The 25,739-nt window shown below is 42.2% G+C and overlaps 1 long non-coding RNA gene across 2 annotated transcripts; it reads right to left on the bottom strand.

Annotated features, from left to right (window-relative positions):
- Positions 1-16,292: 16,292 nt before the first annotated feature.
- LOC132534244 (uncharacterized) lies at positions 16,293-17,007 on the bottom strand. Of its 2 annotated transcripts, XR_009545922.1 has the most exons (3): positions 16,858-17,007; positions 16,668-16,745; positions 16,293-16,352 (listed from the first exon to the last, which is right to left on the bottom strand). It is a non-coding gene; the product is annotated as an uncharacterized LOC132534244 (long non-coding RNA). The 2 variants fall into 2 exon arrangements; XR_009545921.1 differs by having other exon boundaries at positions 16,293-16,745.
- Positions 17,008-25,739: the final 8,732 nt, after the last annotated feature.

Below are 25,739 nucleotides of genomic sequence, written 5' to 3'. Positions count from 1 at the left end.
CCCTAACTCTTTTAAAAAAATTTTTTTAAATATTTATTTTATTTATTTATTCCCTTTTGTTGCCCTTGTTTTTTTTTTTTTTTTATTGTTGTAGTTATTATTGTTGTTGTCGTCGTTGTTGGATAGGACAGAGAGAAATGGAGAGAGGAGGGGAAGACAGAGAGGAGGAGAGAAAGATAGTCACCTGCAGACCTGCTTCACCGCCTGTGAAGCGACTCCCCTGCAGGTGGGGAGCCGGGGGCTCGAACCGGGATCCTTATGCCGGTCCTTGTGCTTTGCGCCACCTGTGCTTAGCCCGCTGCACTACAGCCCGACTCCCACCCCCTAACTCTTTACCTAAAAGGAGAGAAATGGTCTCTGTGGGGGCCAGGTGGTGATGTACTGGGTTGAGCACACACATTATCATGCACAGGGACCAGGGTTCAAGCGTCCAGTTTCCACCTATAGGGGAGAAGCTTCACATTGGTGAAGCAGTGATGCAGGTATCTTTCTTCTTCTCTATCCCTCTGTTTCCTCTCAATTTCTCTCTGTCCTATCAAATAATATATGTATATGTATATATATATAACTGGGAAGCAATAAAGATAACTATAGAGGGGGAAAAAAAGGTTACTGGGAGCAGCAGAGTTGTAGAAATAGTCAACTCCAGCAGTATTTCCAAAAAAAAGTTTGTGCCAAATAAGTATTGGGAGAGCAAGAGCAGGAATGAGAGCTGTTAGCTGCTTCTCTGCAGATGGTCGAAGCTTTTGAGTAACTCAGAGATCAGAGAAGCTTTACTAGCAGTAAAGGGGTTTTGGAACTCCTGCACCATTTATTACTCTTGGCCATTTCATCACAACTTATTTAAGGACTAGCTTAGATACCACCCACATTCCAGAAGCTTGTGTACTATGTAAGACACCGAAATGGTGTGGGATAGCTTGGAAATGATCATTTCATTCTGACCTGGAATGACTAGTGTTGATTTTCCTAGCAACCCAGAGATCTGCAGTCATACAATAGAAATTGAGTTGAGTGATAAAAACTCATACTTACCAACCCACTTCAGTTATTATTATTAGTGAATCAAAGAATTTATACGAATATCAAAGAAAAGAACAGAGACTCAGACAGAATGTGGTTAAGAAAGCTTTTACCATAGATAGTGCTCCAGCATTTACCCTGAAGTAGCCGGAGAAGGTCCCTATGAGAAGTCTGCTGATAGGGAAGCTGAGGACCTTGTTCTAAAACCTCCTATATATAATATCTATATACAGTTGATTGTTTCACATTAAAAAAAACTTGGGGGTAGCTGTAGGGTGATTGGACTTATTTTTTAATTTCTTTTTGCCTCCAGGGTTATTGCTGGGGCTCGGTGCCTGCACCACAAATCCACTGCTCCTGGAAGCTATTTTTTCCCCCTTTTGTTGCCCTTGTTGTTTTATCATTGTTGTGTTTATTAGTATTATTGATATTATTGTTGTTGGATAGGACAGAGAGAAATGGAGAGAGGAGGGGAAGACAGAGAGGGGGAGAGAAAGACAGACACCTCAGACCTGCTTCACCGCTTGTCAAGCTACCCCCTGCAGGTGGGGAGCCGGAGGCTCCAACAGGGATCCTTAAGCCGGTCCTCGCGGTTTGCGCTGCGTAAGCTTAACCCACTGCGCTACTTTTTAAAATGGTTCCAGCAATATCAACATTCACACAGGGTTTTTCTCACCTTATGAAAGTTCATCAAATTGTCTGATTATGATTTGTGTGTTTTTCTGTACATATGTTATATACTGATGAAAGCTGACCTGTCGTCTGAACAAGGCCGACAACTGTAATTCTCCGACTTCCCTACTAAAAGGATTCTCTATACAACCTACAGTTCTTTTTCTTTTTTCATACACAGTGAATGATGTGAGAAAAAAGTAAAAGGAAATGAAGTTTACTTCCCTGCCTATTGTTTCTCCTGTTAGTGGTTGGTTGGGTGCTACATTAGATATGATTTTTTTCATGACCACACTTTCTGTGCTCTGTACTGCCATTAACTCCACTGTTGAGAAGTGATTGTGATGCCAACAGTGCTCTCCATGGGATCTTTGCTTTTGTAAGATTTCCTTATTTATTGAAAGAGAAAAATCCAGAGCATTGCTCTGGCATACAAAGTGCCAGGTAGGGGGCCGGGTGGTGGTGCACTTGGTTGAGTGCACATGTTACCATGTGCAAGGACCTGGGTTCAAGCCCTTGATCCCCATATGCTGGGGGAAAGCCTTCCAAGTGGTGAAGCAGGGCTGCAGGTGTCTCTCTGTCTCCCATCCTCTCTATCTCCCCTTCTCTCTCAATTTAGTACTGTCTTTATCCAATAAATAAATAAAGATAATAAAATTTTTTAATTAAAAAAAGTGCTAGGTTGGAACTTGGAATCTTCATAAGCAAGGCCTGTGCTCTGTCTCTGAGCCATCTCCCACTTGTATAGCATTTACAATTTTTAATTTAATTTTTATTTTTTATCAGAATACTGCTGAGTTCTGGCTTAGAGTGGTTCTGGGGATTGAGCCTGAGACCTCAAGACCTCAGACATGAAAGTATGTTTACATTATTCTCTCTCCCTAGCCTACTATATAGTATCTTCCTTGACTTCTAAATTGTTCCTGTGGGTCTGACCCGGAAGCCCAAGGGCAGTTCTCTAACTGCTTCTTCTCTTCCACCTCCTCCTCCTTCTTCTCTAACTTCTGTTCTTCTTGTCCTCCTAAGGGATTTGTAAGAATTTAATTCCTAGTGCTCAATACTTAAGAGTGTCACAAAGAATTCCGGTTAATATATCAACATTACTGATCGGCAACAGAGCAGGGTTACACATAGTTTTAAGCATCTTTGGAGGTGGGATGGGGTAGATGATGGTGCACCTGGTTGAGTGCAAATGTTACAGTACACAAGGACCTGGGTTCAAGCCCCCAGTCCCCACCTGCAGGGGGAAAGTGGTGAAGCAGGGCTGCAGGTGTCTATCTCTCTCCCTCTCTATTTCCCCCTTCACCTCAACTTCTGGCTGTCTCTATCCAATAAATAAATAAGCTAATATTTTTTTTTAAAAAAGATGACTCTAGGGGAGTCGGGCTGTAGCGCAGCGGGTTAAGCGCAGGTGGCGCAAAGCACAAGGACCGGCATAAGGATCCCGGTTCGAACCCCGGCTCCCCACCTGCAGGGGAGTCGCTTCACAGGCGGTGAAGCAGGTCTGCAGGTGTCTATCTTTCTCTCCTCCTCTCTGTCTTCCCCTCCTCTCTCCATTTCTCTCTGTCCTATCCAACAACGACAACAGCAACAATAATAACTACAACAATAAAACAAGGGCAACAAAAGGGAATAAATAAATAAAATAAATATTAAAAAAAAATATATATATATATATAAAAAGATGACTCTAAAGAAAAGTCTTTGAGAAGGGAAATGAACAGCTGGCTATCCTATCAACTCTCAATTTTAGCATGGAGACGCTCTACTTCGGAGCTAAGCTAAATCTAGTCTGAGGATCCATTTACACTGGAGGATATGCTGGTTTCTTCTGTCACTCAAAACAATTTTAAGGCATCCTTTGTCCTCTTGTCACAAACCACATAATACCAGTTCTTTCAACTGTTCTTTATATGTTCCGCAGCTCTTCCCGGCTGTGGCTATTTGAATGAAGTATTCACACAAGGACTGCTCACTCTGGTAGGATTAGTTGTCCTTTTCTCTTGGCTATACTAGCAGGTTCACACTTGCTTATCTAACTAAAGCCCTGCATTGCTGACTCAAGTTTAGTTTACAGTACAAGCCCAGTATCATGTTGTTATTAGCCAAAATTTCCCATGGATTGAAGTAGACTTTTTGAAGGTTGAAAAATAAAACCACTAGAAAGATTTTTTCCAGTTTCTATTATTATTATTAGATAGAGGCAGAAATTGAGAGAAGGGGAGGCAGAAAGAGAGAGACAGAGAGAGAGAAAGGAGAGAGAGAGAGGGAGAGAGAGAGAGAGAGAGGTACAGGCACTTGCAGCCCAGCTTCATCACTCATGAAGCTTCCCCACCCCCACAGGTGGGACCAGGGGCTTGAACCTGGGTCCTTGTGCACTGTAATGTGTGTGCTTGACCAGATGCACCACCGCCTGGCCCCTCAGCAAGAGTTTTTACCTGGCCTTCCTACATAGAGCATTATTGACAGAGTTTATAAACAATGAAAATCAACATATTAAAGTAAAATAACTAGGGAGAAAGGAATTGTTGAACTGTATAACTATTCAGTAGTAAAGGATAAATATACGTGTGTGTGTGTGTGTGTGTGTGTCCCGGCTTCTAGTCAGTACTTATTTTGAAACTCTTCTACTGCTCAAAATGTGGTTCTCCAACCAACAGCTTTAGCACCACAGGGACCCTGTTAAAAATGCAAGATCTCAGGTGGCACACCAGGTTAATAGCACATGGCGCAAAACTCAAGGATGGGCGCAAGGATCCGGGTTCAAGCGCCCAGCTCCCCACCTGCAGGGAGGTTGCCTCACAAGTAGTGAAGCAGGTCTGAGGTTGCCTCTGTCTTCCCCTCCTCTCTCAATTTCTCTCTGTCCTATCCAACAGCACAATAAAGACAATAACAAAATGGGAAAAAATGGCCTCCAGGAGCAGTGGATTCGTATCGCAGGCACTGAGCGCCAGCAATAACCTTGGAGGCAAAACAAACAAACAAATAAACAAAACTCCACACCTAAGGACAACTAATTTTGATGGGTGGGGGGAGGCCCAAAACATTAAATGAAAAAGTAAAGTTTCTTCAATAAATTGTGTTAAGAAAATTTGGTTGAAATATGTAGACTAATGAAACTGGATCAACACATATCATCAAGCACAAAAATCAATTCGGAATGGGTCAAAGACATGGGTGTTAGACCAGCCACCAAATATATTGCAGAAAACATTGGCAGAACACTTCAAGACCTATGCTTCAGAAATACCTTTAGAGACTTGAGTTCAACAGCAAGGAAAATAAAAATAAACCAATGGGACTAGGTCAAACTGTAAAACTTCTGCACAGCAAAGGGAACCACCCCCAAAATAGAAAGCTGCCCTCCAGAATAGGAGTTCTCTCTGCACTGTACATCAGATAAAAGGCTAATAAGAAATAAATATAGGGGCCGGGTGGTGGCGCACCTGGTTGAGCGCACACGTTAGAATGCACAAGGACCCAGGTCCCCACCTGCAGGGGGAAAGCTTTGCGAGTGGTGAAGCAGGGCTGCAGGTGTCTCTCTGTCTCTCTCCCTCTCTATCACTCCCTTCCCTCTCGATTTCTGACTGTCTCTATCCAATAAATAAAGATAATAAAAAGTTTTTTTAAGGAATAAATATGGGTGGAGGGTAGATAGCATAATGGTTATGCAAACAGACTCACATGTTTGAGGCTCCAAAGTCCCAGGTTCAAGCCTCCACACCACCATAAGCCAGAGCTGAACAGTGCTCCGGTTTAAAAAAAAAAAAAAAAAAAAAGGAATAAATATAAAGAACTCACTAAACCCAACAGAAAACAACCCCATTAAAAGTAAGGAATCTTCATTAAAAAAGCAATCTGGGGTCCAGGCGGTAGTGCACCGAGTTAAGTGCAGGTGGCGCAAAGTGCAAGGACCCGCGGAAGGATCCCGGTTCCAGCCCCCGGCTCCCCACCTGCAGAAGGGTCGCTTCTCAGGCAGTGAAGCAGGTCTGCAGGTGTCTTTCTCTCCCCCTCTCTGTCTTCCCCTCTTCTCTCCATTTCTCTATGACCTATCCAACAACAACAACGACAGAAGCAAGAACAATAGCAGCAATAACAACAATGAAAAAAAATAGCCTCCAGGAACAGTGGATTGTAGTACAGGTACTGAGCCCCAGCAATAACTATGGAGGCAAAAAAAAAAAAAAAAAATCTAGGGATCAGGTGGTGGTGCAGCTTGTAGAGTGAACAAGCTACAAAGCTCAAGGATCCGGGTTCCAGCCCCTGGCTCCCACCTTTAGGGGAGAAGCTTCACAAGTGGTGAGGTGCTGCAGATGTCTCTGTCTCTCCCTTGCTAGTTCCCTTTTTCTTCTCAGTTTCTGTCTTATCAAATAAACAAATAAATATTTTTTAAAATTGTACCTTCAAAAGAGATTCATAGGACCAACAGATATATGAAAAATTGCTCAAAGTCATTGATTATTAGAGAAATGCAAATAAAGACAACAATGAGATACTACTTTACATCTGTGATAATGTTATAATTAGAAAGGACAGAAATAATAAATGCTGGCAAAGGTGTGGGGGAAAGGAACCTCTCTTCACTATTGATGGGATTGTAAATTGGGCCCAACTCCTGTAGAAAATAGTCTGGTGATTACTCAGAAAACTAGAAATGGACCTACCCAGTGACTCAGCAACTTCTCTCCCGGGGATCTATCCAAAGGAAACAAGAACACCTATCCAAGGAGATCCGTGTACAACTATGTCCACAGCAGCACAATTTGTAATAGCCTAAATTTGAAAGCAACTTAGATGCCCGATGACAGATGAGTGGCTAAGACAGCTGTGGCATTACATACATAATGGAATACCACTCACCTGGAAAAAATGAAGTCGTCTCCTTTGCCTCATATTGGATGGAGCTTGAAGGAATCTTATTAAGCGAGATAAGCAAAAAAGAGAAGGATGAATATAGGATGATCTGATTAGGTGGAACTTAAGAAACAAAGTAAGAAGGGAGTCGGGCGGTGGCGCAGAGTGTTAAGCGCATGTGGCGCAAAGCGCGGAGACCGGCGAAAGGATCCCGGTTCGAACCCCGGCTCCCCACCTGCAGGGGAGTCGCTTCACTGGCGGTGAAGCAGGTCTGCAGGTGTCTCTCTTTCTCTCCCCCCTCTGCCTTCCCCTCCCCTCTCCATTTCTCTCTCCTATCCAACAACAAAGCAACGTCAACAATGGCAATAACCGCAACGAGGCTGCAACAACTAGGGCAACAAAAAGGGGGAAAAATGGCCTCCAGGAGCGGTGGATTCATGGTGCAGGCACCGAGCCTCCAGCAATAACCCTGGAGGGAAAAAAAAAAACAAAGTAAGAAATCCCTTTACATAAAGTGAAACTTGAACTGAGTATGGTGTATTGTACCAAAGCAAAGGACTCTGGGAAAGAAGAAGGGGGAAGAGAAGGGTAGAGAGGGCACTGAGGTCCTGGTACATGAGTGTTCTGTGAACTTCTCTCACAAGGAGATGAGAAACTGTGTATGTGTCAACAACCATACTGTAAACCAGTAGCCTCCCAATAAAATGCTTTTTTTTTTAATTAAAAAGCAAAATAATAATAATAACAATAATAATAATTAAAAAGCAGGATCTGGGCCCAGAGATAGCTTCCCTGGTAGAGAACACCTTGCCATGCTGGAAGACCTGGGGTCCAGCCCCCCGCCCCACATGACACCACTGCCTCCAGGGGAAGGCTCAGGTCATGTGACGTCGGTGCTGTGGCGTCTCCCCTTCACTCCCTCTCTCTCCCACTTTGTTTCAGTGATTGAAAGGCAATTAACAAGGGAAGTCCAGGCTTGAACCGGGATCCTTACGCTGGTCCATGTGCTTTGCGCCACCTGCACTTAACTGCTGTGCTACCGCCCGACTTCTGCATGTTAAAATTTAAGACACAAAAGCATCCTGGATGCTTGTTCAACTATTTAAAATATTGTTTTCTAAATTATATTACATAGAAAAACCTGATATCTTTGGGGCAAGATTCATATTAATGTTACATGTCTAGTCTAATAGATTAATTGAATAGTTGGATTAAAGAAAGAGAAAAACTAATAATCTTTGTGGTGTGGAGAGGCGTCTATTTGAGTTGTGTTAGTTTTTAATGCACCTATTCAGACTTTGATCTGTTTAAAAAAATGATGACCTCAGGAGTCAGGCGGTAGCAGCAGGTTAAGCGCACTTGACGCAAAGCGCAAAGTGCAGGGACCGGCGTAAGAATCCCGCTTGGAGCCCCGGCCCCCCACCTACAGGGGAGTCGCTTCACAGACAGTGAAGCAGGTCTGCAGGTGTCTTTCTCTCCCCTTATCTGTCTTCCCCTCCTCTCTCCATCTCTCTCTGTCCTATCCAACAACGACGTCGATAACATCAACAATAACTACAACAATGATAAAAAAAACAAGGGCAACAAAAGGGAAAATAAATTAAAAAAAAAAAAAAGATGACCTATTTGATGGTAGCATGTCCTCAAAAATCATGTCCAATAAAATGAAAGTATTAAAGTGGATATTTAAACTATGCAGTCATCAGTGATTTCGTTTTCAATTATACTAAGATAATTACACTCGAGTCCGCCTCATTCACCCTTCCGTGAGAAAATGCTGGAGTGTTGTAATAAGCCAACGCTTTCATGCAATGACGGATCTCCACTCCTTGATGGCCAGGACCTGAATTCACTTACTTTAAGCAGTTCAGGGTGTATGCTAGAAACATAAATGATGGAAATACCTTTTGTGGCCCTTTCACAAAGGAAGTTGAATCTTTTTTTTTTCTTTTTTCTTTTTAATATATTTTTTTATATTTATTTTCCCGTTTGTTGTCCTTGTTTTTCATTGTTGTTGTAGTTATTATTGTTGTTGTTATTGATGTCGTCTTTGTTAGATAGGACAGAGAGAAATGGAGAGGAGGGGAAGACAGAGAGGAGGAGAGAAAGATAGACACCTGCAGACCTGCTTCACCGCCTGTGAAGTGACCCTCCTGCAAGTGGGGAGCCGGGGGCTCGAACTGGGATCCTTATGCCGGTCCTTGTGCTTTGAGCCATGGTGTTTAACCCGCTGTGCTACCGCCCGACTCCCAGTTGAATCTCTTTTAAGAGACCATGTGAGGTAACAGAATAGGGAAGGATGTACAGCATGTAGACTCTGGCTTAAAGAGAAGGCTCTGCCTGTGGTGATGGACAGCTTCACAGATGGGCTCTCACTATAATAGTTGTTTCCAAAGTCTCTACAGAGGAAGGTTTCTGGAGTGCTAGTATCCAGGGTTATCACTGGGCCCCCTTGTCTATAAAGACAATTCCACTTCTCCTGGCAGTCATTTTTTTTTTTTCCTTTTCCTTTCTTTACTGGTAGAGACAGAATTAGAGAGGGAGAGGGAAAGGGAGACACCTTCTCATAAAGTTTCCTCCCTGAAGGTGGGCACTAGGGGCTTGAACCTGGGTCCTTGTGCTTGCTAATGTCTGTGATCTACCAAGTACACCACTGCCTGGTTCCACTGGCAATGTTCCATTTCTTGATCTAGGTGTTAGTTTCATGAAAGTTTTCGATTTATGAAAATTCATCAACAATTTGCTTACAACTTTATACACACACACACACTGCTGCAATACAATAATTTTAAACATGGAAACCTAGAGAGTGCAGGTGTTCTGTGGCCCAGAGAAATCTGGGGAGTTACAATCAGAGCAAATCTCACTAGTCCAGAAATTTTTTTTTTTTCTTTTCTTTCCTTTCCTTTTCTTTTTCTTTTTTTTTTTTTTTCCAGAGCACTGCTTAGCTCTGGTTTATGGTGGTGTGGGGGATTGAATCTAATCTGGGACTTGGAACCTCAGGCATGAAAATCTGTTTGCATAACCATTGTGCAATCTACCCCTGTCCCCTAATTCACTCTATATGCTAAAGTCTATAGAAGTACATTCTGATCTTCACAACATATTATTTCCCTTTTACAAATGAGGCAAATGGCACCCTAAGAGAATATTGAGGGCAGAGTTCATGCCAGTTCTATCAGGGTCAAGTATCTTATTCTCATCAGTGCCACTGCTAGAGAACGTAAAGGAACAAATATATCACCGGGACAATGTAAGGGAGTGAGAATGGACAAAGATGGGGTATAGGATTGCAAAGGTAGTAAGTAGACAGTCATTAAGGACAGATAGGCACCTCTGTCTGATCTTTTTACACTTGTAGCTAGTAGATGACAGTTTCTCAGAAGCAATGGCCTAAGGTTAAACCCATGGTATATCCAAGTTGGAGAGAGTTCTGGTCATGTCCCAAACTTGGCTGAATATCAGAATCATGCTGGGAAGGCTTGAAGCATAAAGATTCCCCAACTCCACCCTAGAGATTCAGATTCAGTACATCTGGGGCGAGGCCCGAAAAGCTCTTTAAAAGCCACCCCAGGTAATTCTGGTCATCAACTGGGTTTGGGAGCTACTATTATAATCATGTTGACCACATGAAAGAATGATACCTGGACTGACCTTGGAATTAGTCCATCATAAGCCAACCAGAGAAAGCAAAGGGTCCTCAAACTGAATAAATATAAATGGATGTCAGGTCATGAAACAAAGCAAAATAAAAGGAAACAAACAATTATAAGCTAGTTTAGGCTTGCAAATGAAAGGTTTTGTACCTATTGCATCCCTGGCATTACTTTTAATGAATGTCCCTCCCTCTAGCTTGTACACACACTTAGAAGGCATTGTAAAAATACAATAGACAGTAATGCAATTTAGTATCTCAATATGAAATCCTTGATCTAGGTTGTTCTTTGGCAGAAGCTTGAGAATTTTAAAAATGGACTTCGAAAAATGTAAGCAGCTAGTACTGCAAAGGTAGCCAGATTCAAAAGCAGCCTTCTCTGACGTCATCACCTTCAGCTGGTTTATTCTAGATTTAAACTATGACCTTGAACAACCTAGACTTCCGTTTGACCCCCCCCTTATTCAGTGTTAAAAGTACAGAGGTTATTATGTACAGTCAATAACTTCCTTATCTGTCAACTGGAAGAAATAGCTAAAACTGATAAGCTGATAAAGTACCTTTATTTATTAGAGAGTTAATAACTTACTCTGAAATAGACTTTAATTACTGGACCTTGCTAACAACTGCCATATGAATTAATTACCTTAAACCACCGCCAAATTTAATCCCTGAACAAATTTAAAGAATTTCACAGCATTCAAACCTAGAGAAGATATTAGTGGTATGTAATAGAAAACAAGGAAATCTATTGTTCATCAGGAACAAAATCCAATGAAAATTAAAGTAAGTCTAGACTTGGAGCCATGTGCATTAAAACAAACAAACAGAAAACAACTATTTCAGCACAAAGCCCTAAGTCCTTTTCTTAGTTGAGGAAACAAGCCTTGTACTTCATTTGTGAGATTTTTTCTTCTTTTTTAAAAATTATATTTACTTATTTACTGGATAGAGATAGCCAGAAATTGAGAGGGGAAGGGTGGTAGAGAGGGAGAGAGACACAGAGACACCCACAGTCCTGTTCCACCACCCACAAAGCTTCCCCCCTGCAGGTGGGGTTCTAGGGGGCTTGAACCCGGGATTGTAACATGTGCACTCAAGCAGGTGCACCACCACATGGCTCTGAGATTTGTTTTTTCTATATGGGGAAATTGTAGTAAAGTGTCTTTTTAAGCCAAGAAATATATTCAAGCCCCAAATACTAAAGAGATGATCAGTTTCCATGAATTTTGCAAAAAGTTACTATTATTCTTCTAGTTAAAAGAGAAAACCATGAGTGGAAGGGGAAATTAGAATACACTCCCAGATAAGAGGCTATCTGGGCATTACACACACACACACACAGGTAACCCTATGTGTTCCTTCGTTTGTCCCAGTTTATTTACTTTTTAATATTTATTTTTTTTACTTTTTATTTGATAGGGCAGAGAAATTTAGGCAGGAAAGGAAGATAGAGAGGGAGAGAGAAAGAGAGATATCTGCAGCACTGCTTCACTGTTTGTGGAGTGTCGCCTCTGCAGGTGGGGGTTTGGAGGCTTGAACCCAGATTCCTGCTCATGGTAACATGGGCGCTCAGCAGGGTGTGCCACTGCCTGCCCCACCAGTTTACTTAGACTTTTATTTCCTGTTTGGGTTAAATATTTCTAGAAGGATAGAATGCTTTTTACTTCAAGTGGAATTTTTTAAATACCTCTATAGGAACAAAATAATTGTTAAAATAACATCTATTCTGAGCTCTTCGATTTGAAGGGGTTATAATAATCAGAGATGTGAGTTATTGTATATATATTTAAAATATTTTATTATTTTTAAAAAGATTTATTCACTTTATAACTTGGAGAGAGAGTCTAGGGGGAGGAGATTATATTACTCCTCTTTGCCCCTGGCCACCACATGGAAGGATGGTACAAAAGGGAAAGCCTCACAGGGAGTGATCGCTTCTCTTTCTGCCTTTTCCTTTTCCTCTCTGACCTTCTATCTAAACACATACACACACACACACACACACACACACACACACACACACACGTCTGCTGGGATCAGTGGAATTGTGCAGGCATGAAGTCCCCATGAAAATCCTGGTGGCAAAAATTTAAAAAAAAAAAAGGGTCAACAGTGCTTACTGGCAGTGAGTACAGCACTGGATTTACAGGCTTGATGTCCTGAATTTGATCCTACATATACTAGAGTGATGCTCTGGTTTGTTCTTTCATCATTATTATTATTGTTGTTGTTATTGCCAGGGCTTCACTACAGATTAATTTTTCCTTTCTTTTTTTTTCCCAGGCTGATTTTTTTCAGATGAAAGATGATAGATAGATAGATAGATAGATAGATAGATATACAGACACCACAGCAACAAAGTTTGCTCCAATGCAGTGGGGAGTATGCTCAAACCTAGTCTTACTCATGGCAAAGCAGCATTCTCTCTAGATAAGCTATTTTGCTGGCCCAATAAATAAATTTTTTTCAAAATGGGAGAGATATTTGTCACATTCAAATAGAACCACTTAATACCCACACACGATTTTTTTAAAATTTTATTTATTTTAATGAGAGAGATACTGGGGGGGGGGGGGAGAAACACCAGAGCACTGTTTAGCTCTGGCTAAGTGGGGCTGGGGAACTGAACCTAGGACTTCAGAGCTTCAGGCATGAGTCTTTTGCGTAACATAGTACTGTCTCCTCAGCTTCCCCATGAATGATTCTCGATGCTTTCTCTCCAAGGTAACTACAGAAACACATAAAGGAATATGCTGGGGTGGGGGAGACAGCATAATGGTTATGCAAACAGACTCTCATGCCTGAGGCTCCTAAGTCCCAGGTTCAATCCCCTGCACCACCATAAGCCAGAGCTGAGCAGTGCTCTGGTGTTTCTCTCTCTCTCTCTCCCTCTCTCTCTCTCTCTCTCTCTCTCTGTGTCTGCATCTCTCTCAAAAATAAAATTAATAATAATAATAAAAAAAAAAACCCTTGCTTCTCAGATGCTGGAAGAGAAACTTCCTAAAAAAAAAAAAAAAAGGGAATATGCCATAAAATCAAACCTGTTTAAATATGGAGACAACATATGAAAGAGACTGCTCTGAGGTTTCCCCACATTACAACTAACTCTGGATAAAAGAGAAATACAATTTTGGTGTAAAAAAAAAAATCCAGCACAGTTGGGATTGAGTACTGCAAGAGGATTAAGGGACTGTTTACCTTGTTCAGGGCATTTCAGGGCTTTAAAATCACAATTATTGGCATTTTGGGTTAGAGAATTCTTTGTGTAGGGAATGGCCCTATACATTGTAGGATGCTTAGCAGAATCCCTGGCTTCCTTAGCGATGACAATCAAACATGTCTCTAGACACAGTTAAATGTCCCCTGAGGCAAAATCACTACTACTCTCTGTTGAGAGCCGCTGATTTAGTTCATTATCTCCCAAACAGTGCTGTCTAGAATATTAGTTTTTCCTGATGCTGCAAGAGAAAAGGACTCCACAGTTTAGTAGTTTGGAAAACAACAACAACCTAAGTCAATTTCCTCCCACTCCCACTATTTTACAGCTGCAGAAACTCACAAAAAGAAAAATGACTTGATGTGTGTCACATAAGCAATAACCCAATCAAGAACTTAGTCTTGGTTTTATACCATCCCAGAGAGGAAGGAGAACCTGGAGAACACTTGAGAAAGAGAAAGTCAGCTGCTGTTTCTGCTATCTGAGAGGCAAGAAGAAAAAGGAAGCACACCTGGAAGTTGTAATAGGTGTAGGTGTTGCTTAGAAGAGAAGTGAACCGGGGCCAGGTGGTAGCATAGTGGGTTAAGCGCAGGTGGCGCCAAACTAAGGATCCCAGTTTGAGCCCCGTCTCCCCACCTGCAGGGGAGTTGCTTCACAGGCGGTGAAGCAGGTCTGCAGGTGCTTCTCTTTCTCTCCCCCTCTCTTGTCTTCCCCTCCTCTCTACACTTCTCTCTGCCCTATCTAACAACGACAATATCAACAACAATAATAACTACAACAACAATAAAAAAACAAGGGCAACAAAAGGGAAAATAAATAAATATATATTAAAGAAAAGAAAAGAAGGACCACAGGGCCTTGAAGTGACTCTAAAGGGCATCAGCTTATATATGGGGTCAACCACCTTTGCCCAAAGGGCCCATGTACTTCTCTGGTGCATGCGGTTCCATTTTCCTGACCAAAAGTCTAAAATATCAGGGAGGAAAAACCCCTTACTTAGATGGGGGGGGGGAATTATCAGTGGAATAGAATCACTAATCTGAGTTTTATTTTGTTTTTTTACCTCCAGGGTTATTGCTGGGGCTTGGTGCCTGCACCATGAATCCACTGCTCCTGGAGGCTATATTTTCCCCATTTTTTTTGTTGCCCTTGTTGTTGTTATTATGGTTATTGCTATTGTTATTGTACAGAGAGAAATGGAGAGAGGAAGGGAAGACAGAAAGGGGGAAAGAAAGATAGACACCCGGAGACCTGCTTCACCGCCTGTGAAGCGACCTCCCTGCAGGTGGGGAGCCGGGGGCTCAAACTGGGATCCTTACCCTGGTCCTTGCACTTCATGCCATGTGCATTTAACCCATTGTGCTACCTCCCAGCCCCCCCCCATTTGAGTTTTGTAAATATATACAGATATAGATATACATATATATAAGTTTTAAATAGAAGACTATAATGTGTCCTTTGGTATTAAATGAACAGGACTACGGTTATGATTAGTGAAGTAAGGAAGTAAAGAGTAACTATGACATGATTTCACTCATCAATGCAATATAGAGACTTGAAACATGAACTTGAACAAAGCATACATAAACAGTTCTCCCCTATGGGAGAGTGATGGTGGTTACCACTGGAGGGGAGGTGGGGCACAGAACTTGGGTGGTGGTAGTGGCGTGGATTTATACTCCTATTACTTCGTAATCTTGTAAATCACTATTAAATCACTACTAAAAGTTACAAATGAATAGAAAGAACTAGAGTCTTCTTAAGCCTACATCAGTGTTCATTTCTGTTTAGAAATTGAACCTCTTAATTTTCCACTCTGTGTCAGCTAAATAAAGATTTGAGATCTGTTGACAAACTATAAATTCTGTAAATCACTATTCAAAGGGTGCTAACTCAGTCAATCCCAAGAGGTAATCTCCCATTCTGAGATGTGGGCGAGAGCCTGTAAAGGCACATGGAACAAGAGCAGCAGACCACGTCAGGCAATCCAGAGACCACCTCCTCCCTTCTCTGAGGCTTAATTACTAAACATTCAGCTTTATCTGTGTCTACTCTTTCAAGGTGACATGAAAATTTAGAAATAAAGATATAATGCATGCATTTGTAGGACAGGTCTCAAGTCTAGCAAATTAGACTAAATTTATCAGTAAATACTTGGAACATATAAAGTATGATGAATAACAGCTTCACGATCAAAGGGATGTACTAAAGATACATTTCCAGTGTTTATCTGATGGGCTTATATTTAAGGCTCATCTGTGTCATTCTGACTATTACTGTGGGATAAAATGTTCACATATTCTTTTAGAAAAATCAATTTAAATATGGACATTAGTAAAATAGAGAGAAGCATACTCTATCAAATGATATCCAAGTTTTTTTTTTCTTTCCATTATCTTGGAATGAAATTTGAGCCTATGCTCTATTAACTTAGAAACATAACTCTGAAAGGCTGGTCCTCCAACAGCTACAGAATATACTGCAGGAACCAGTTGTGAAACTGAAGGCTACAGAATTAATGGAGATCTGTATTCTATGTGTTTAAGTATAAGTTAGAAATCCATTTTCCCCAAGTTCTCATATTACACAGGTCTTATTTTATAATTAAAAAATATTAGAGATTACACAGTGGTTTACAAGATAGAGACTTCCATTCCACACCTGCCACCAAAGTTCTGTGTCCCACCCCAGAACCACAAAGTTTTAGAGACAGTTTTCCTAGCTTGAGTAATCTTTCTTACAGCATAAAACTCAAATTTGAATGTGTAATTTTTGGACTCTTTACAGTTCTGCACCAGGACCTGGAAATAGTTGCAAGCTGACCCTAGATGCGGTTCCTCCCTTTTTCTCACTATCAGGAAGGGTCACTTACAAGTGTGGACCTTGCTGCTGATCCATCCAACCCTCTGCAAACACGCTCCCCGTGGCCTAAGAAATGGACATAGTAGTGACACAGTGAGCTCCTGGGAGGAGGATGGGAATGGGGACAAAGCTGACCTTGAAAGAGGGATTGGGGCACATGGGCAAAGAATTCCAAGGCAGCCCCAGGTTTTCCAGTGTGGTCTAGACGAGATAATTCTGGAAGAGCACATCCCTGTGACCCCACAGTTTCCTCACCCTGTGGTGAGGGCCACAACCAGGGAGGGTCGAGGGTCGGAGTAGAGCTTTCTAAAGGCCCAAAGGCAGTCTCCACACATTCTGGAATGTGATAATTAGTTTATGACAAGGATTCCTGGCACATACCTTAGGCCTGCTTCAGCAGGAGGAGGAGGCCAGACTAAGCTTGTCCAGACAAGGAAGATGGATCATGCCTCGTTTGCCCTAGAGGGTTCACAGAAGTTTATCAATTCTTGGCAAAGTTTAACAACCCAGCCTGGGAGAGTCTGCCCAGCTCTGAATGCCAGTTGAGTTAATGATTTAAAGGGACATTCACCTTTTCACTTCAAGGCGAACACATCTGGGCGATTCTGGTTTTATTTTTATCGGAGCCGCTGACCTCTCCATTTGCCCACCTTGCTGTACCCTGCACCCCTGTCCACCACTGTTTCTACAGCGCCAGAGACACATGCTGCCTCTCTTGCGCTGCTCTGTCTGTTCTCAGCATTGAAGGTTTCTGCCTACTTTCTGTTTTGTGCCTGGCCCTTCATCCATCCTTGTCCTTCTAATGGCCAGTCCTGAGTGAAAGAAAGCCACTGTGTATTTTGTGTTTCTGCTCCCAAGTAGAAAATTTTGTTGGAGAAAAATAAAAAATCTGATCCAAGTTAGTGTTCCTACTACTAATAGGCAATGCTTCGGTTTTCCCAAAGTAGCAACCTTCCAAGGGCATTCCCTACCGCCCCTCTTTTGAATCAATCTCACTTCCCTCAAGCCCCATCCCATGTTTTGCATACTAATTTCTCATTTTACTCAATGGAGGAAATCAAGATTTCCTTCTGTTTCGCCCCGAGACATATTTATTTTTTTAGATAGTTGTTATCTATTTTTAAAGAATGTTATTAGTGATCACAAGATTATAAGGTTACATGGATATAGTTCCACACTGCACTCACCAACGAAGTCCTGTGTCTCACCGTCTCCCTTCTAACACCATAGTTCTTACCAAGTCTTAGGGACACCAACTAAGAAATATTTAAGGGGGTGTCAGGCAGTGGCGTAGCAGGTTAAGTGCAGGTGGTGCAAAGCACAAGGATCAGTGTAAGGATCCCAGTTCAAGCCCCCGGCTCCCCATTTTCAGGGGAGTCCTTTCACAGGTGGTGAAGTAGGTCTGCAGGTGTCTATCTTTCTCTCCCCCTCTGTCTTCCCCTCCTCTCTCCATTTCTCTCTGTCCTATTCAACGACAACAACATCAATAACAACAACAATAATAACTACAACAATAAAACAATAATGGAAATAAAAGGGAATAAATAAATATTTTAAAAATAAATATTTAAGGAAGATATTTCTTCTTTCTCCTTTCTTTTTTTAAATAGATATTTTTTTTAAAAAACTTTTAAATCTTTATTATTGGATAGACACAGCCAGAAATTGAGAGGGAAGGGGGTGATAGAGAGGGAGAGACAGACACCTGCAGCCCTGCTTCACCACTCATAAAACTCTCCCCCTGCAGGTGGTGGCTGGGGACTAGAACCTGGATCCTTGAACACTGTAACATGTACGCTCAACCAGGTGTACCACCACCCAGCCCTTTTAAATAGGTATTTTAATTTCTTTTTTTTTAAGATTTTTTTTCTTATTTTTATTTATTCCCTTTTGTTGCCCTTTTTTTTTTTATTGTTGTAGTTATTATTGTTGCTGTTATTGATGTCATTGTTGTTGGATAGGACAGAGAGAAATGGAGAGAGGAGGGGAAGACAGAGAGGGGGAGAGAAAGACAGATACCTGCAGACCTGCTTCACCGCCTGTGAAGCGACTCCCCTGCAGGTGGGGATCTGGGGGCTCGAACCAGGATCCTTAATGCAGGTTCTTGCGCTTTGCACCATGTGCGCTTAACCCGCTACACTACTGCCCGACTCCCAGGTATTTTAATATCTTCTTCTCCTTCTTTTTTCTTATTGATTTTGGATAGAGACAGAAAGAAATTTTGAGGGGGAGAAGGGGGAGAGAAATATAGACACCTGTAGACCAGCTTCACTGCTTGTGACCCCCCCCCCCCCCGCGCAGGTGAGGAATTGGGGGCTTGAACTTGGATCCTCGTGTGATCCTTGCACTTCGCACTATGTTTGCTTAACCGAGTGTACCACCACCCAGCCCCCCTTCTTTCTGCTTTCTGAGCTGTTTTCCTGGTAGTTGGAGCCCAAAGACTCTTACCCCAGCAAACATTGCAGTGTCCATGGTGCTTTCTCTGCTCGGCTTCTTCTTTTTCTCATTAGGCACAGTTTCTTACTCTCTACTGCCTCAACACATCTAATTCCCAACCCCTTTCTACTCTTTCTCCTCACCTTCTATTCTACCAGTACCATTCTAGTTCATTTCTTGATGCCACTGTCCATCATCCTGCACATTTAAAAAAAATAACATTGTCAATCATCTAACCTTTTGGGTATTCCATCCCATATTCCCCCTCAAGTCTTGGACTAATCTACCAATCTCTCTCTCTCTCTTAAAGATTTTATTTATTAATGAGAAAGATAGGAGGAGAAAGAACCAGACATCACTCTGGTATATGTGTTGCCTGGGGGTAAGCTCTGGACCTCAGGGTTGAGAATCCAGTGCTTTATCCACTATGCCACCTCCCGGACCACCCAACCACTCTCTAATGGGTTTGAAAACTCAAATTATTCAAGAAAACCACAGAGTTATATAAACTTCAATGGCTATTAATCCTTATACTTGTCCTTCCTTAATCCACTTCCTACTGTCAGTGATAAATCTAAGCCTATAGGACTGCTAAAATCTACCCTTTTGCTCACCAGTCTTTTTAATTATCTTTATTTCTTAGATAGAGACAGACAGAAATCGAGAGGGAAGGGGAAGATAGGGAGGGAGAGAGACAGAGAGACACCTGCTGTACTGCTTCCCTATTCGCAAAGCTTTCCCCCTGTAGGTAAAGGTCGGGGGCTTCAACTTGGGTCCTTGTGCATTTTTTTAAAATTATTTATTCCCTTTTTGTTGTCCTTGTTTTTTTAATTGTTGTAGTTATTATTGTTGTTATCGATATTGTTGTTGTTGGATAGGACAGAGAGAAATGGAGAGAGGAGGGGAAGACAGAGATAAGGAGAGAAAGACAGACACCTGCAGACCTGCTTCACCACCTGTAAAGCGACCCCTCTGCAGGTGGGGAGACAGGGCTCGAACTGGGATCCTTATGCTGGTCCTTGCACTTTGTGCTACCTACTCTACTGCCCAACTCCCCTTTTTCTTAACCAGAGGGGTGAACCTCTGGTTTCTGGTGAGACTGGGGTTTGCACCTGAAGCCCTGCTGCCTCAAGCTTGAAGCACTTGCGGAGAGCCGCTACACTAGGTCGGCACTCTGCTCCTTGCGCACTGTAACTTGTGCGCTCAACCAGCTGTGTCACAGCCAGACTCCCTCACCATCTTTAGACCGTCTGCCTGTCTACCTCTCTCTCTCTTTCCTTTATTTTTCCTTAAAGATTTATTTGTTTTAATGAGGAAGAGACAGAGATACATACAGAAAAACCAGAGCAGTGCTCAGCTTTGACTTAGGGTGGGTGCTAGGAATTGAATGTGCGTCCTCTGAGCCTCACCCATCAAACTCTGCTTACAACTGCCGCCTGAACTACCCCCACCGCACACCACCTCCTCCATGGCTGCTGCATTTCTCTTTCTTTTTCCTTTCCTTTCTCTTTTCCTTACCGTATTCAAACAAACAAACAAACAAACAAACAACCTGGTGCTAGGGCTTTGCTCATGTGTGATAACGCTGCAGAGTGCTTCTCCCCCACCCCCAGATCAAGTTTCTCACTTTTTATTTGAAAGAAGATAGAGGGAGCAACAGTGAGAGAGGAAAGACACCACAGCACTGCTCCACTATCTACCAGGCCTTCTCAGCACCACACATGCTGTTCCCATATGGTATCAGGACTTAAACCCAGGACCCTGTGCTTCACATGGCAATTTTATCAGGTAAACTATCTCCCAGGCAATTATTATTTATCTTATTCATTATTATTATATTATATTATTTTATTTTATTTGCAGCACCAGAACCCTACACATACACAATTCCCCTTCTCAGGGACTGATGTATCCTCTTTTTTCTCCTCCTTTTTTTTTTTTTTAATAAGTGATTGAAGAGTGCTTCACAAAATTATAAGCTCACAGGGGCATAACTTCCCACCCACACATGGTAAGTGTAAGTCATCACCCCCTCCACCAAAGTTCTGTTCACTCCCTGTCCCCATAACTACTACATTTCTTACAAAATCCAAGAGGCAGTCTTGTTACTTTTTTTTTTTTCAATTTTATTTGTTTTAGTCACCTAGTGTCTGCTTTTGAGTGGAACATCCAGTAGTTGTCCTTCACTTTGTTACTTACTTCTCCTAGCATCATCACCTCTGTTCATTGTTTCTGACTGCAGAGCAGTACTTCACTAAATATATATCCTATATAAAAGCACACGTAATCTGGGCTGTGGAGACAGCATACTGGTTATGGAAAAAAAATAAATAAAAGACTTTAATGCCTGAGGCACCAAAGTTCCTAGGTTCAATCCCCAGTGCCACCATAAATCAAAGTTGAGCAGTGCTAGGAAAAAAAAAAAAAGTCATGGGTTCAGACATGTTTGTATTTTCTTAGTGATCAAATCTGAGGGTGTCATGTGATTGGGTGATTGAAACAGAGAGGTGAAGGTAATCTGAGGTGGATTCAAGGAACTGAGATGTCAGGTATGTCTCTTGGTTATGCCAAGTGTGCTTGGGTGAAATGTGCTTGTAGTGAAAAGGAAAACTGTGGGCCCATAGCCAGTGCTGCAATTAATCGCAAAGGGCATGGCTAGGCAGTCAGTCAGCTGCTGAGAGCTGAAGTAACTCCCATGGTATGATGGCTATAACATCTGAGTTTGAGAGGCCAGAAAACCGATGTCCGTGGAAATACTAGAGTGTGACAGAAAGAACTTGGCCCAGAAACCTCCACTTGTGAGAGCTGCAGAGAATGCAGTGTTTTGGGGGGTAGAGGCACAGTCAGGTTTCTTAAGGTTAAAAAGTGAAAGAAAGGGGGTTGGATGGGGGGGGGCGGGCGGTAGCACAGCGGGTTAAGCACACGTGGTGCAAAGCGCAAGGACTGACGAAAGGATCCTGGTTCAAGCCCCCGGTGGTGGTGGGGGGGGGTTGCTTCAGAAGCAGTGAAGCAGGTCTGCAGGTGTCTGTCTTTCTCTCCCCCTCTCTGTCTTCCTCTCTCGATTTCTCTTTTCCCTATCCAACAACAGCAATGGCTACAATAATAATGACAACAAGGGTAACAACAAGGGCAACAAAATGGGAAAAATAGTCTCCAGGAGCAGTGGATTCATAGTGCAGGCACCGAGCCCCAGCAATAACAAAAAGTTAAAGAAAGAAAGTTTAGTGAAGAAGCTAGAGATACCAGGGACTTTTATGATGAAATGGGGTTTCTGAGATCATAGAGGAAAAAAAAAAGTTTTGAAGGAAAGAGGAGTGGGAGGTTGACTCAAGTGTGAGAATGCCGGCTCCTGACCAGATAACTCAGTGAAAGGACCTTCCTCTTAGGTATACATCAAGGGTGTGAGTGTTCCCAGAGATGGTGGGTTTGGCAGTGAATTTTGCAATCCTGCAAGAGGATTAAAGGGTCAGGCCTTTCAGGATTCAGCTTTGTCACGGGTGTGTCACACTTCCAAGATTCCTGAGTCTCTAGGAGTGAGCTGAGAGTCTTGATCTCAGGGAAGGGCTCTGAGTGAGGGCTGCTGGCCAACTGCTCTCAGTAATGTGGGGATGGCAGGGCCCTTGAGCCTCATGTAGGCCAGACTGGGAGATACTAACACCCAGGCCTCATTCCCTCTAATTCTGCTCCATTCTAGGCTTCTCTGCCTGTTCACGTTAGGATTCAGTTTTGTCTCTGAACTTAAGAGTTCAAGGAAAAGCACTCAATACCTCTCTGAGCACCAGAAATTTTTTTTTTAATGGCAAACAATGTGACTCATTATGGTAGTAACTAATTTCAGTCTAATGACCATCTAAAAGTACTATTTCAAGGAACATTGTGGTGTTTTTTAATTTTATTATTATCTTTTGCCACCCAGTTTAGAGGGAGAGAGCCGCCTACAGCACTGCTTCTGCTCTTGGGAAACAAGCCCTGATGACATCTTTCAGACACAGAAAACACAGCTAGTTGATGGGTGAGAAGGGGTCGATTTCTCCATTCACTTTGTTTGTAATTAGTCTCCTAATTTGTTTGTAATTACTCCTTCTCACAACTATTTAGACCTATTTACAAGATAAATAAATATCAAACGTCAACCATCTCACTTTACGTGCTATTTCCTTTTTAAGGGATTCAGCTGGGGGCCACCTGCTAGCTGCAGTTGAAACTGGCCTGCGGTTCGGTTTTTAGGCAAATTTTTCATCTGTGCTGCCATCTAGAGGGCATAATTAGAAACACACTAAAATGACCGAGAAGGCCCAAGATGGGAGTTAAGGGAAAATGGATACTGCCTACTGGTTTGTAAAAGACTGTAAGAAGTATCTGTGAGAGGGTCGGGCGGTGGCGCAGCGGGTTAAGCGCATGTGGCGCAAAGCGCAGGGACCGGCGTAAGGATCCCGGTTCGAGCCCCTGGCTCCCCACCTGCAGGGGAGTCGCTTCACAGGCTGTGAAGCAGGTCTGCAAGTGTCTGTCTTTCTCTCCCCCCTCTGTCTTCCCCTCCTCTCTCCATTTCTCTCTGTCTTATCCAACAACGAACAACATCAACAGTGGCAGTAATAATAACTACAACGAGGCTACAACAAGGGCAACAAAAGGGGGAAAAATAGCCTCCAGGAGCGGCGGTGCAGGCACTGAGCCCAGCAATAACCCTGGAGGGGGAAAAAAAAAGTATCTGTGAGACCTAGCGTCTATCATTTTATGCTCTCCCCCTACTTGTCCTTCTCAGACACAAAATAGGGTTTGAATATTTGTGTATCAGTTTCTATGACAACATTCCAGGCATTAATGAGAGGCCATTTTCTGGATTCAAAGGGACTCCTTACACGTGTAAAATCCAATCACGTAGGACGAATGCCAATAGAGTGTCATTTTTTTTTTTTACAGTGAAAACACATGCTGAAAATGTTCATATTCTGTCTTGCAGAATGTGTGTGTACCATAAAACCTGCTAGATTTTTTATTTGTGTCTGGGGCTTGGCTAGCCCCCCCCCCATAACTTTTTTTTTCCAGATAAAAGGTGACAGAGAAGGGTATACATATATACATATATAACATACATTTAGCTTTCACTAGCCATACAAGGTGCTCCCACATAGGGAGAACAGAAAACACTGAGTAAAATGTGATTCTTGCCTTTGTCAAATCACGAAATAGTTGGAGGGATAAATGTACCTACAATGTATTAAAGGATTCCTTATATAGCTAAATAATTGTCATATGAGATTTATTAATAAAATGAAATAGAAGACCTGCTTTCTGTGGAGTGAGTCTGTTTACCACCACCCTCCCTACTCTCTCAAGAAATGACCTTAAAGAAATGCTGACAGCGGGTCGGGTCCGGGACTGCGCGCTCACTGGAGTGCAGTTTACCAGGCTCCTGTAGCTCAGCTTGAGCCCGAGCACCAGGGGAAGCTCCAGGGACAGTAGAGTGGTGCTGAGGGCTCTATCTGTCTGTCTGTCTGTCTGTCTGTCTATCTATCTATCCTCTGAGGATGGACAGGTATCTAGAGGAGGTATATAAATATATATTCCTTTCTCTCTCTCTCTCTATATATATATATATATATGTCCTCTCCATATATATATATATATATTCTGAGGATGGACAGGTATCTAGAGGAGGTATATAAATATATGTATATATATATATATATATATCCCTTTCTCTCTCTCTATATATATATCCTCTCTCCATATATATATATATATATCCTCTCTATATAGAGAGATAAAATCTATATATCTATATATTTAATATATAAATATTTAATATAGATAAATATTTATAGGTAAATATTTTATATCCTCTCTCTATATAGTATATATATATATAGTATATATATAGAGACAGAGAGAGAGAAAAAGAAGCACTATTGTTAAAAGATTTCATCTTGCTTACTTATGTATCTATTTATTTTGGTGGAAATAGAGCCTTCCATGTGTTCTGTTTCACTGCCTGGGGCCAACTTTTTAAAATTTAGACAGAGACAGACAGGGCTGGCGCTGGGACACAAATTGGGGCGCTCATGACAGTGATGGCGCCCTACCGGTTGAGCTGTTTCTCTGGTTCCTCAATTTTTTTTTTTTTTTTAAGAATTGGTTCAACTTAGTTGCAGAGCACATTTGCCTTCTGCTTCTAAGGCCCTGGGTTCAGTCCCCAGCACCACATGCAAGCGCCATTGGCAGCACAAAAACATGGAGGAAACAAAAACGTGGAAGCCCCCAGATGGCGGAACACACTGTTTTGATGTTTCCTTCCTACTTCCACAAGTCTCTAAAGACAAGTAAAAGCGAAACAACAACAAAAGACACCACAGGGAGAATTAAAATGAAACTGCTGAAGCAGCTCGGTGGCCTTGCTCATGTGCAGAGTCCTGAGTTCATTTCCCGGCACTACATCACACACATTACAGTGTGCAAGGACCCAGGTTCAAACCCGCCCCCACCTATGGGGAGGCTGTGGGGGTGTGGGGGAGAAGGGTGTGGGGGAGAAGCTTCACAAGTGGTGAAGCAGTCAGCGGGTGTCTCTCCTTTTCTGTCTCTATCTCCCCTTCCTTCTCAACTTCTCTATCACTATAAAAAAATAATTAGTAAAAGCATTTAAAAATTAAACTATTACTGGCCATATACTTTTTTTCTGAATTCTGGGAAACGACATTCTTAGTCAAACTAGGTAAACAGCATTAACATGTCTCTTTTCTGAATGTTATATAAAGACACATCGGGGACTGGATGGTGGCACACCCACAAGGTGCAAAGACCTAGGTTCCAGCACCTGATCCCCACCTGCAGGGGAAAAGCTCTGTGAGTGGTGAAGGAGTGTTGTGGATGCCTCTCTGTCTCTCTCCCTGTCACCCCACCTCTCTCCATTTCTGGCTGTCTCTATCCAATAAATAAATAAAGATAATATAAAAAATTTAAAATGAATCCAAAACTTAAAAAAAAAAAAAAAGACATGCTGACTCAAGAAGTAATGTTTCT

The sequence above is a fragment of the Erinaceus europaeus genome, chromosome 18 (genome assembly GCF_950295315.1).
Source record: "Erinaceus europaeus chromosome 18, mEriEur2.1, whole genome shotgun sequence".
Lineage (NCBI taxonomy): Eukaryota > Metazoa > Chordata > Mammalia > Eulipotyphla > Erinaceidae > Erinaceus > Erinaceus europaeus.
This window is presented reverse-complemented; position numbering and strand designations above follow the sequence as displayed.